A 12634-nucleotide genomic window follows, 5' to 3' on the forward strand; every position below is an offset into this window, starting at 1 on the left:
ATGCCATGCAAGGAAAACCAGGGGAATGGCTCCTCTCTGCTCCTGCCCTCTCTGCCAGCCTTTCCGTCTCACACAGACAAAACACACAAGGAGTTTTAATCTCCAAAAACATTAAACCAACATTTATATACAAGTATGAAAGGCCAGAGAGCTACAGCTCTGATAAATGGATAAGGAGAGATATCATTGGGACTGAGGCCCTTAGTTTCAAGCTTTTAATTTACATTTTTGGTCACAGAGTTGGAACTTTTTAATCACATTATTTTACTGCAAAATGTCCCTAACTATTTATGACACTGGATGTTTGCTCTTGGATCTGTTTCTCCTGTGGGGTATCCTTAGATCAATCCTTGTTTGTTCTATTAATTTGCTTAATTCTCTGGGGTTTGTCAAGTCTAATTATCTTCTTTCTTTCTTCCAGTTTTGAAATCAAGATTGATTAGCCAACACGAGAAGACCCAGCTGGTTATGTGACTCAGAACCCTGTTTATGAAGCACTCGCTCATTTTTACAAGACAACTGTAAGTTGTTTCTTTTTCTTCTTTCAAATTAAAAATCTACTGTTGTAACTTCATAGCAATTCTAGAAAATTCCTGAGGAATTCACTTTTATTGGTAAATACAATGTTGATTTTTGGCTCAGTGACACCAGCCAAGGAAACAGAAGTGCTCTATTCACTTTACCAGACTGCTACCAGAGATTTTTTCCACATGGTGATGGTTTCACATTGTTTAGGGGGAGATTCCCTTGGTTAGGAGATCAATCTGCTGTCTCTTTCTGCTGTGTTCTATGAAATGTGGGATAAGTGTGTGTGACAAACCTGCACTGTGGTGGGTTGGGTGAGGGAGATGCTGAATCCAGTGGAGACTGCAGTGGTGCAGCAGGGCTTGGCACCTCTGCAAACAGCTACCTCTGGCAGAATTCTGGATTCTCCCACACCCCAGACCCTGAGACTTTGGACTAAATGATGCTTCCTCTGTACTTGACTTAGACAGTGCTCTTCTACAATTATAAATTTGTTCTTCATAGGATAAATCCTCAACTTTACTCCCAAACTAGAGTTGCTCAGGTAAAGTATCAGTGTTAGAGTCTGGAACGCAAGGGTGGGGATGCAGAAATGAAAGTTCCAGCAGTGATATTGCATGGCTGAATTATTTTTTTGATATATATCATGAACTATGTTTTACAAGGTAAACATAATAAAATTATTAGATCCAGGTGGAGTGCTGATACATTTGTCATCGTATTTGACGTGGTGTGAATCTTATTTTATCCCTTTTCAATTGTGTGAAAACGTTCTGCCTTAGCAGGGATGAGCCTCTTTAATTCCTGTACCCAGGCACGGAGGTTTGATTATTAAATTTTGGAAGCCATACATTTACATGATGTTCCACTTAGGCTATCAGGAATCCATCCAGTGCTATCAGGTATGGGGCACAGATCAGCAGATTATCTCAAGCTTTTCTTTAGTTAGAACTGCTCTAGAAGCCAGGCAGGCTGGGTTGGCTGAACTTCGTAATCTTATTAAAATGGCATTGCCCAACTGGCACTGATTGTATAAAAATTCCATTATTTTGTAAGTGGAAGGAACAAGCTGGTATTTATTCTGAATTTTCTCTTGAATAGCAAGTGAATTAGTGACTTGCAAGTGATGATACAATACAGGTGCAATCTGTATTTTCCTTTGTTTCCTCTCTTGTTACTGAAGGTTCATTAACCGAGGAGGGAAAATGAGGTATAATATTCACACTATTACAGAAAAAGGGAAAATAGCACTCACTACCTGCTAAAGTTTTGGGTTTATGGAATAGTAGAACCAATAATGAAAAATTAGCAAGTATTTATTGTGAAATAGAGTTTTGTACAGCGAGGTATAAAGCTTACTTTTAATTTTTGTGATTGTAAGGAGATGTCTGAGCAAATTTGCTTTATGACAACAATAAATATATTCCAAATATATTGAGATTAGTTAGCATGTTATTAGGGAAGACAGAGAATCACACTTTTTTTTTCAACAAGTAAACATGGGAAACAGATAAGAGCACCCTGTTGCTTTGGTGTCTGTTCACAGAACTCTCCCTCTTCTGTGATGAGTGTGGAACAGACTTCAAACTTAATAAGAGAAGCAAAAGAAATTATTAACTCAGCTAAAAAGGCTTTGCTGTTTTCTGTGAGGAATGAAGGAAGCTCTCCATAGATTAGAGCTTTAAGTTCTGTGTAGCTGCTATGCAGAAAACTGCACAAACTTGTTTTAGATTAATTTTTTATATTGTATATAAAAATTTATTGTATATAAAAAATATATACAATATATTTTATATATTGTATATAAAAAACCCCTGAAATAACAACTGTTGTGTTAGAAAGTTTAAAAACAATGATAAACAATGTTAAATGACGATAAATAATGAAAACAATGATAAATACAAAGCGGCACTTGCACAGCTTCAATGTATCCAAAATATTATGTAACATCAAGGTGGATAGAAATTACTCAAGGATTTGCTCTCTTTTCCCACAGATGGGTTTCCATTGGGATGATGAGCATACCTACAGTTCTCCCCTCCCTGCCAATGTTTGATGTGCTCTTTGAGCTAAACCTAACCCAACTCACACCAAAATGTTCTGCTTGGTGCCTCTATTTTTTTCAATACAGAGCAGAATGAAAACATGGTCATAATGACTGTGTGGGCAACTGTAACATCCAGTATTGCAGGGTGCTCAGCCTCACTTCTTCCTGACAGCAGCACTTTGTCACTGGTGCTTTAATGAAGGTTTTAATAGGTGCCACAAGCTGGGCAGACCAAATATTGTGCTTGTCTTTCAAAGTACTACAGATTCAAGCTTCGTTTTCACCCCAAACTCTTAAAACAAGTAGTCTATAATCTATTTGTCAGACATTTAAATGTCTGTAAGAGACTGAAAAGCGAACGCAGACTTACTAGAGAGGGAACTTTCTTAGTCATTCAGCTATTAAAAAAAGAAAAGCCTCCCCAAGGTTTTTGTCCTTTTTTTTTTTTTTTCCCCAGAGAAATAAGCAGAGTTTGAAATACCATAATTTTCTCTATTTCTCAGTATAATAGTTTTAATTCCTGTTGTTGGAGGCAAGCTGCCAGGCACAACCACACGGTTTAGTGAACTTGTAAAGATAATAAATTGTCACCCCCTGAAACAAACCTTCCTAAAGCAGCCTTCAGCCTCTCTCATCCTGTTCCCGAAGGATGAAATGGGTTGAATCCCTGAATTTCTCTGTGTTTAACTTGCCTCCCAGCCCGAGCTGAGGCTGCTTGCACTGATGAACACAAGGCACCTGCTGTGGTTAGACCTAAACAGGAGATTTACACATGAGCCAGGAGGTCCCACTGCTCTGGGATTGCTCTGGGATTGCTCTGGGAATGCTCTGGGAATGTACCTGCTGAGCCCAGGAGCCCACAAGGGTTATTCCTTCTCAAAGGCAGCTGCAGGTGTTGTTCTCTCCTAAAGATGTTCCCATGTGAAATCCTTCCTGGTTTTGTTTTGTCATTCCTGTGATTTATTGGAGTTATTAAGGAGATTCTTTGGGCTGTGCTGTTATTTCTGTGCTGCTCAGCACTGAAATGCCAGCTGGAACAGAGGATGGGAAGCTGAAGAAATGGTTTTATCTTGTGTAGCTCCACCTGCTTTTCCCTCCTGGCCTGGAAATGTGGGGCACTGGGAAGCCAGTGGGAGTTTGAGCTTTTCCAGTAGTGAAGATAACCTCTGGCAGACAGCTTTTGTCGCTTCTGCCACCTCCACTGGAGGCAAAGAGCTGGAGCAGCAAAGCACGGGGCTACAGGTGTCACTTCACTGCAATTCCCAGCACAAATTGTCCAGCAGCTCATCCCAGACAATGAGAGATGGCAGCAAAATTTGGTTTGTAGGTGTGGTGTCAGAGACAACCCCATCCCTCCATCCCTCCATCCCTCCATCCCTCCATCCCTCCATCCCTCCATCCCTCCATCCCTCCATCCCTCCATCCCTCCATCCCTCCATCCCTCCCTGTGCAATTTTTGGGGAGTTGTCCCCTGTGTCTGGAAGGGGAAGAGGAGCATCTTCCATTTTCTGTCCCTTGGTAGCTGTGAATATGATGATGCTTCTTCAGAGAGGTTGTGCAGAAGCAGAACAGATCTGTGCCTACAACAACCTGGACATTCAGCTTTGCACAATAAATTAAATATATAAATATCTGGGAATGGATCTGAACTCTTCCTCCTCTGAAGAGCAAACTTCCTTTAATTAAATAGTCTGTTCCTACTATCTGATGTTAGTGACATTTTATAATCATTCAATTACTACTTCATTTCAATTTTATGTTATTTTCAGAGGTCAGGAAGGGTAATATTCCAACATAACCATACTCAGTGAGAGGGTAATGGCTGACAGAAATTCGTGCACAGGGTTCTCATCAGTAGAACTGGAAATGCATTAGAAAAATGGATTTTTATCTCTGTTTTGAAGGTGATGAGAACTGTGGCCCAGTGAGGTTGTCCAGCATGGCTGTGCAAACCTCTCCGTGTGTTCCACTGCCTAAACATCCCAGTCTAAGGACTCCTGAGCAATAGATCAAAATACAATATGGAAACACAAAAGGCAAAAAAATTAATGGTGTCTTAATGGAATAAAATTAAGATTATTTTAAATTTTTTTTCCTCTGGAAACAGAAAAATTTGAAGATATTCCTGCTGAATTCTGTATTGTGTATTCTGTTCAAATCATCTCTTGGATGGATAAACATGAAGTTAATACATAATGCCAGTTTATTTTCCTATTAGTGAGTGTTACCCTGGGATTTAAGTAATTCTCACTTGTCTTGGTGTGACCTGGCTGTTCAAGATGGCAAAAAAAGAGACAACAGAGGGTGTTGGTGCACCCAGGATTCCCAGGCATTGAGTAACCTTGGGGAGGAATAGTCAGGTGACACTTCAGTGGCTGCTCAAGGGACAGGAGGAGATGTATTTCATTTATATCAGTAGAGAAATGAATAGAAATGCCAGCCTGGCCCTGGTTTGACTCCTGTGTGGCTGTGGGAGCCAAGCAGTAATTCCTGCTGTGTCCAGGAAGTAAAGTTTCCATGGGATTTTCTTATGCATTAGGACAAAAATGAGTGATTTTATTTTTAAATCACATTTCAATACTCTATTACTAATCACTGATGTAATTATTTCTTTTTTCTTTCTTACTACTTTTCACACACTTTTCTGATTTAAAAATCAGGACTTTTTGGAAATGTTGAATATAACTAAAGAGATAAGAGCTTATAGTAATAATGAAAATATTTTAATAATATTATTTTTAAAAAAACGAATACAATTACTAGTTTATTAGCTTAAAATTATTTAGTTTTGCACTTTGAGGATATTATTTTTCCCTGTTTATATAGTGGATTTGCTTCACTGTCACCAAAAGAGCTGCTTTGAGGATTGGCATGAAGAGGTGAATTGCATGTTCTGAGTGTTTCTCTGAGGTATTGCTCAGTAATTTTTTGCAAAAAAGCATTTTTTTAGCACTTCTGCTCTTGCCACCTCTTGTGGGCACAACGGGAGCTCCTTGCAGCTGCTGCTGGGCACATTTTGGTGCTCTGAGGAAAGGCAGTGTGCTCCAGCTGCAAATGAGGAATTCCTCCTGACTTCAGAACAATCCTTGGTAATACCAATAAATTGCTTGTGATCAATTAAGAGCTGTCCTAGTGAAGGGAAATTGCTGTCTCTCTTTGCTGCTGCAGGGCTTTTCTTGGCAGGCTCTTTGATGGTTCAGGGTTTGTAGGTGTGTTCTCACATTTTTACTGCCTTCTGGCTCTTCCTAGAGCTCAAATTAAGGTTTTTCTGCTGGTTTCTCCTAATGCAGAGCACAGAAATGTGAATTTTCTTAACGTGACACATGGAGGGCTGAGTACAATTCAAATGCTAAGATGTACAAACCAAATCTCACAAAGGAGTGTGTTAACATTTGTCTTTATTCGCTATTTTTCAAAGGATATGTGCCAAGTCTTTCTCGACACTCAGAGCACTCTGCATTGTACAAATTCACCCCTGAAAGGCAGAGAGAAGCATTTCCTTTTTCCATAGTTTTAGTCTTTTGATCCCATGGAAAAGTGAATTTTTCCTTACATGACCCCACCTGAGCCTGCTCTGCTGATTCCTCCACTTTCTCCCACATTTCCGTGTTAAATTTCCCTTTTTCAGGGAGAAACTGAACTGAATATATCCAGCAGAGACTGCACAGGGGATTTTTTCCCCCCAGCTGATTTTATTGCTTTCCTGGGTGCTGGAAAGTCTCTCATTTCCTTTGGTGCTCTTTCCTCTCTTTTCCAGTTTGCCCTGCAAGTGCAGCTCCTCGCTGAGATCAGGCTTAGCTTCTTTGAGACAAAACACAAGTTCCTTTTTTACCTAGTCCTTATTGAAATGTGTATTGAGCTCACAGATCCTGCTCAGCACCTTTAAGGTCTGTGGTTTACCTGCTGTTGGTCAGAATTCCATTGACTTCAGGAGTTGTGCTCTCTTACAGCAACTAAGTTGAATTATCTGTTTGCTTGCAGTTGGATGAGCCAATCCTTTCCCATTGCAATCCATTTTTCCCCTGGAGAGTTCATCTAAGCCAGTAGTACCTATTAATTAAGCCTATTAACACCTCTCTTGAATGGGTATTTGATCCTCCCCAGCTTTTGCCAGGTTGTCTAATCCACACTCCATGGCTTTCCCTGGGCTGGAGGTTCCTTCAAATGACACTGAGGAGGAGTTTTGGGACTGCTGCAGGGTGGGACATCCCTTGGTCACCTTGGCCAACTTCAGGCTTGGCCCTGACCTCACCTTCCTGCTCTCTTTGTCCCTTACTCGTCCCTGTCATATTCCAAGGCACAGGTTTGGAATTCTTTGGCTTCTCCATCACTCCCACTGCCTGTTTGGATGGATCGAGTGACTTGTTCTTAAATCTCATTTCAGATTTCCCCCTAATCTCTCCCTGCAGATGTTGCTGCTTCAGTGCTCGCTGAAGTGATGCTTTGCTTTTTGTGTACTCAAGCAACACATGGTCTGCAGCTAGCTCCTGAAACTCACAGAATATTTCAGAATATGTTTAAATGCAAGGTCTTACAGAAAATGCAAATTTATTACTTCTCACTTGATTCTCATGATGGATTTCTGGAGAGTGCTCTGAGGCTTTTTTTTTTTATTGGTGCTATCACTACTTTGCCTTCATGCTTATGCTAATTTTCTTTCTTTGCCACAGCCCCATAACACTTGTTATCAGTAGCTCCAATTTCCTGCCACCTGTGGTGGAATATATTTCTTCATTATGAGCTTTTTGCTGCTTCCTCAAGTTTTGTCTTTGATTAGCTGCTATGGAATTTTTACACATCATCATCACTTGTCCTGCAAAAACTTGATTATCTGATAGATATGAAAATTGCTGCTTCTAGTTTAGATTGGCCCAGATCATTTAGTGCCAGTTCTGGTACCAGTACTGACCTGGACTGCTACAAAATCCAGTGCAAGAGAATGTGGTGGAAGGCTGGGTTTTGTGGGGTTTGTTTGGGATTTGTGGTGCTGGTTTTTCCCTCCCTTTCCCTTAAAGTGAAAAAGCACTGGAAATGCCAAGGCTGGGATCAGTGACTTACCTGAACTGGCTGAAATACAGAAGAGATCATAACTTTTTGGTCTGAATTTGGTGAGCATTTTCTTAATCTTATTTGTGACAACTTTACATCTCCATTTCAGAATGTATTGTATTTTCAAGGATGTCTTTAAAAATGAGAACGTTTAGCAGAGGATTGCCACTCACTATTAAATGTGCTGTGAATGGAATGATGTGCTGTGAACCCTTCTGAACAGAACATAAATTGCACCAGCTCCTGGCTTTATAAATCATGTTTTGTCCACTTAATGGCCTTTTCTGGACTCAGTTAAAAAACCCCAAACTTTTTACTGCAGGAGCAGCTGCCCAGCTCCCCCTCTGTAGCAGGTAGTTTCTTCTCTCCATCAGCATCATCTGGGATGAGATAAAAACTGGATTTGTTAGAGTGTCATAAAAGCAGCATGTGTGTATATGAAGAAAATGTAAATTTCCAGCATCAAAAAGAGGACTTGGCAAGTGCAGATGTGTGCCTTAAACACTGTAGGAGGAGAGGGAAGGAATGGTTTTGTTTCTTTGTGCTGAGCTCTTCTGGAGCAGCTGCTGGAGCTCTGGAGCTGCAGTGGCACCGAAGGTGAGGCTGGCTGGGATGCACTGAGCCAGCTGACCTGTGCTGGGCAGGAATGATGAGAGGAGAAGAGAGCAAAGAATTCTTTTCTATCATCTTTATTGAAGTTTGTATCTTTACATTTTCTAACCTCACCAAGCCCCTGGGATATAAACTCCAGCTTGGAGGGAGATGAGTCCATGTCAGTCTGTAGAAACTCGTGTTAGGCAGGAGAACCCTGTTAGCCTGTTCATGCAATGATCCATCAACTGCTGGACTGGAAGGGTGACCTCTATGGGTGTCCCTGTGCCCACTGCTCCCAGGGACTTCTGTCACCTTTTGGGCTGCTGGCCTTCTGGTTGGTTTGGTTATTTGTTTTGAGGTTTTGCTTTGGGTTGGTTCATGTTGTTTTTTCACTTGTTTGTTTTGGTGTTTTTCTGCCCCAGACCTCGCTGCTGAGAAGTTCTTCCTTTTCCCATCACCCCACAGATCCCCAGAGTGCCCAGTCCTGCTGGAGCAGGTGGTTCACCCTGTGAATGTCTCTGTCAGTGGTACTGGGCAAACAGCACTGACATGGAGATGAAATCAGTGCCCATGACAACATCTGATCCCATTTCTTTCTGGTGGGCAGGCATTTCTCCCCTCACTGGGATTCCTGGGGGAATGACATGGCCAAGGGGCATGGGAGATTAAAGGAGAAGCTGAACCCTTATTTTCTCATAAGCTTTTCAAAAATTGTACTAAACCGCATCAAGTAGCATTCTTGAAAAATTGCAATGGACACTTTCTAAGGGGAGCTAGCAGCAGGTTCTTTATGCTAAGAGTTCAACAAGGATTTTCTTTTTCCTTATCCAGCTCCTGAGAGACTTTCTGGATCAGAAGTGGCATCTGAGCCAGAGTTTGTAAGCAGCAGGAATTGGTCCTTTGTAGAGACAATTCAGGGAGTTTTGGAGAGAGGTTGATTGGTGCATTTTTCAGGGTAATGGGGCTGCTTTTGGTGCACAGATCAGACCAGGTGGTGATTTTTGGGAAATGTGGGAAATGTGCAGCCAAGGAGCTCCTGTTTTAACAAAAGGTTGAGTGCTCCATCTCAACAGCCACAGCAGGGTCCTCTGGTGGAAAGAAAGAAAGAAAGGAGAAGGAGGAAAAAAAACAACCTGAGGCAATCATATTACAGACACAGCCCAACTGTTTTAGTGTTTCAGACTAAAGGATAGCAAATTGGGGTTGCAAAGGCTAAAGGAGGAGTCTGCAATAGTTCAAACATGACATTATTAAGGATCAGAGAATTTTCTATCTTGTCTTCATGGAGTTTGAATTAATTTTGGTAAGATATCGACTGGTAAAAAGAAAAATTAAGAAAAGAAGCTGAAAAAAATTTATTTCAATCTGTATCTGAAAGAAAAATGGCAGAAATAGAAAATCCTCCAAATAATAATTGCATTTGAATATAAAAGGGCTTTAAACCTCTGGATTTTTTTGCAGCTGTGTGTGTATGAATACACAGGGGTGTTGGTGTGCCTGTTCATACATGCACTGCTAGAGTTCATCACCAGCCCCAAGGTACAGCAGGATTTAAACTTATGAAAAGCTTCAGTTGTTTCCCATCTGGAGACTCTTTTGATCCTTTGATTTTGCTGCAGGAACCTTGACCCTTTGTGATGTTGGGGTTATTTTTTTTCCATAACATTTGTACATTATGAGAGTTTTGTTAGTTCTGTGGTCAAATTTGAGCAAAACATAGATAATTTTCTTACTATAAATGAAAAAACCCCCCATAATTTAGATTTTTTTTCCCACTTTGCTTACAAAATGCTTGTTGTGCTCACAAAATACTCTCTCATTACAGGACATTTTAAGTTCTTGCAATGGTGGTTCAGTCCTTGTCTGTTAGAAGTTGGAAACTGCTATGAGTGATTCATTTTGAGCAGCTATTTTGGGGGTACTCACATCATCTTGGATGCGGCTTCACATGAAATGGATGGGAAAATGGGAGTTTATATCCCTCCTCCACCTAGCAATTGAAATGAAAATCCATAACACTTGAGCAGGAGATTGTCACTGGGATCTCTTTGGAAAGAACAGGCTTTAAAAATACAGCTGGGAAAGAAGCAAGGCAGGATCCCAGGGATGGGTTGGTGGGAAATGGAGGAAATCCTGTGGGCAGCATCCAGAGTCACACTTGGCTTTGAGCCACAGATGTTTGCAGTGCCTGGAGAGAAAATCAGCCAAAGCAGCTGAACTGGAATTCAAACTGCAGCGAGGCACAGGAGGAGCTCTGCATTTGTTCTCACACACCAAGGCAGAAGGAGCTGCTCCCCAAAAGGGTTTGGGTTGTTTGTCACTGGTTGGGAAGGATGGAGAAGGAAGGGACAACACAGTTCCTCCATCAGTGCTCCGGGGGGAGGGCTGGGTGGGATGAGCTTTCTGAGAAAGAGATAACCAGAGAAATTCACTTTTTGATGAGAGGAGTCAGATGGGTTATAAAATGGGGTTTTTTGAACAATAGAAAACTTTTGCACTGGGGAACAGTTGTGTCATTTTCATTGCTGTGGTTATTGGCTTGGAGTTGCTGCCAGTGTGTGCAAAATTCAACATCGTGAGCAAAAAGCCCAACTGTGATAATATTTATTATGAGTATTTCTAAAGTGCAGAGACAAAATCCTAATACCACAATGTACTTTTGCTCATACACAGCCAAAATACGGTTGTGTATTGAAAAAAGTTTATTGCAGCTTTCACTGAGCAGTGAATGAATTTAATGAAACTTCTGGTACACTGGGCTTGGTTCCTTGTGATTAATGAGAAATAATCCATTTTTCTCAATGCAGGAAGAAATCATGTATAAAAATACAAATTTAATCATCTCTTTCATGCAAGCTGTGAATTACATAGCTTTAAGGCTTTTGTTTAATCTCTTCCCAGTGCTGTTTTCTTGTCTGTTGGTAGGCTGGAGCTGTAACTTAACCCTGAGGTGTTACACTTGCCCAGTTTGACCAGTCAGCTCTGAATATTCACTTGTTGTGTAAGCAGATGGGTTTCCAAGTCTGTGCAGAAATCCTGTCAGGAGTATTTCCTTTAGTATTTCTTATGTTCTAGTTCTTGTCACAGCTCTCCTCCCATTTGGGACATGTTTGGTGTGGGAAATACAGGTTCTGACAAAATATTGAAAGGTGAACAATGTGCTCAGAGAAAGGAATAACTTTGTCTTCTCCACATGGAGAGAATGGCTGACATTCCTGGTGTGCTCTGAGTGGGGATTTACACCTGGATAAAAGGAAATTTGAACTCTTCAGAGTTTGGGGTGGACAAGGATTAAGGTTTGCTTTTGAGGAAAACAGGAATTGGTCATTGCAGAGCAGCTTTGTGCTCAGCTTTGTTGCCACCAATAAATGAGTTGTCCCCACATAAGTCCTGGATTGCTGCAAAAGAGAGGTTTTCTCCTAATGAAGCTTTAATGAATCAAAGGAATTCTTGCCAGTAATTTTGCAATGCCATTCCCATGGAGTTCTAAGGCAATGCAATCTACAGTATTTATAGAACTTCATTAAACATCACACCTGTTAATTCCACATCAAATTGAGGACAGGAACCAAAGCAACTTGAAATGAAGAAAAACTACTCTGCCATGAGACCTTAACGATCCTTTCCATGTCTTAAGTACCTCCAATTGTTTGTTAAATTTATAAAGTGGTGTTGTACATTAGACTGCAAATTGTTTGGTGCTGGAGTTGTCTGATTGTGTGAATTTTGATAGACAAGACATTATTTGCCATAATATCATTTATATATCTGGAATAATTCTGCTATCTAGGATTTAACAGCTCCCTCTAATAGACGCCTAAAATTTCATTTTTGTGTTTTTTACCTTTTTCTAAAGTAGTCCTTTCACCCTTGTTCTGAAATAGAAGGAAATTCTCCTAAAAGTAATTCTTTGTATGTTATGGAAACTCTTCTGGGGAGATCTCCTATTGCAAAATGCCTGATATCTTTACTGCAACTGATTTGAAAGTGCAAAAGGTCAAAAATGTCCTAATGTGGTTTGGAAATCCATGTGTCAGCACAGCACATTTCAGAAGGGCTCTTGGGGCTCTGTAGAAATTGCATTTTTCTTTGTTATTTTCATTTTATACCTGGAAAGGATTAGGGGAAGGATTCAGCTGATGGCTGAGTGGTAAAACAAAAAATATTGTTACAATGGGAGAAGCATATTGGAAAAGATTTGGACTTGGAGGGATGTGATATGAGGAAATATTTATATACTTTAATTATGAGTAATAATTAGCGAGTGATGTAGAAAAAACATTTTAGTGATTTTTTTTTTTCCCATCTCCTCTGCCAGATCTCCATGTTTACTTGCTCCTGGTTAGTGCAATATTATTCTTGACCTTGTTCCCTACTGAAGAGATATCTTGATATGATTTTTACAATGGAGTTTTAGGG

The 12634-nt window shown here is 40.5% G+C and overlaps 1 protein-coding gene across 9 annotated transcripts in view; it reads left to right on the top strand.

The window, feature by feature from the left end:
- ATP2B2 (ATPase plasma membrane Ca2+ transporting 2) overlaps nt 1-12634 on the top strand; it is a 380463-nt gene that overhangs the window by 131166 nt on the left and 236663 nt on the right. For all 9 annotated transcript variants that reach the window (XR_014854795.1, XM_085073053.1, XM_085073049.1 and 6 more), the window contains exon 3: nt 422-521. The gene's annotated coding sequence lies outside the window, so the exon portion shown is untranslated. The remainder of the gene's footprint in view (nt 1-421; nt 522-12634) is intronic.

Source organism: Lichenostomus cassidix, chromosome 12 (assembly GCF_008360975.1).
Source record: "Lichenostomus cassidix isolate B80296 chromosome 12, HeHo_3.0, whole genome shotgun sequence".
NCBI lineage: Eukaryota > Metazoa > Chordata > Aves > Passeriformes > Meliphagidae > Lichenostomus > Lichenostomus cassidix.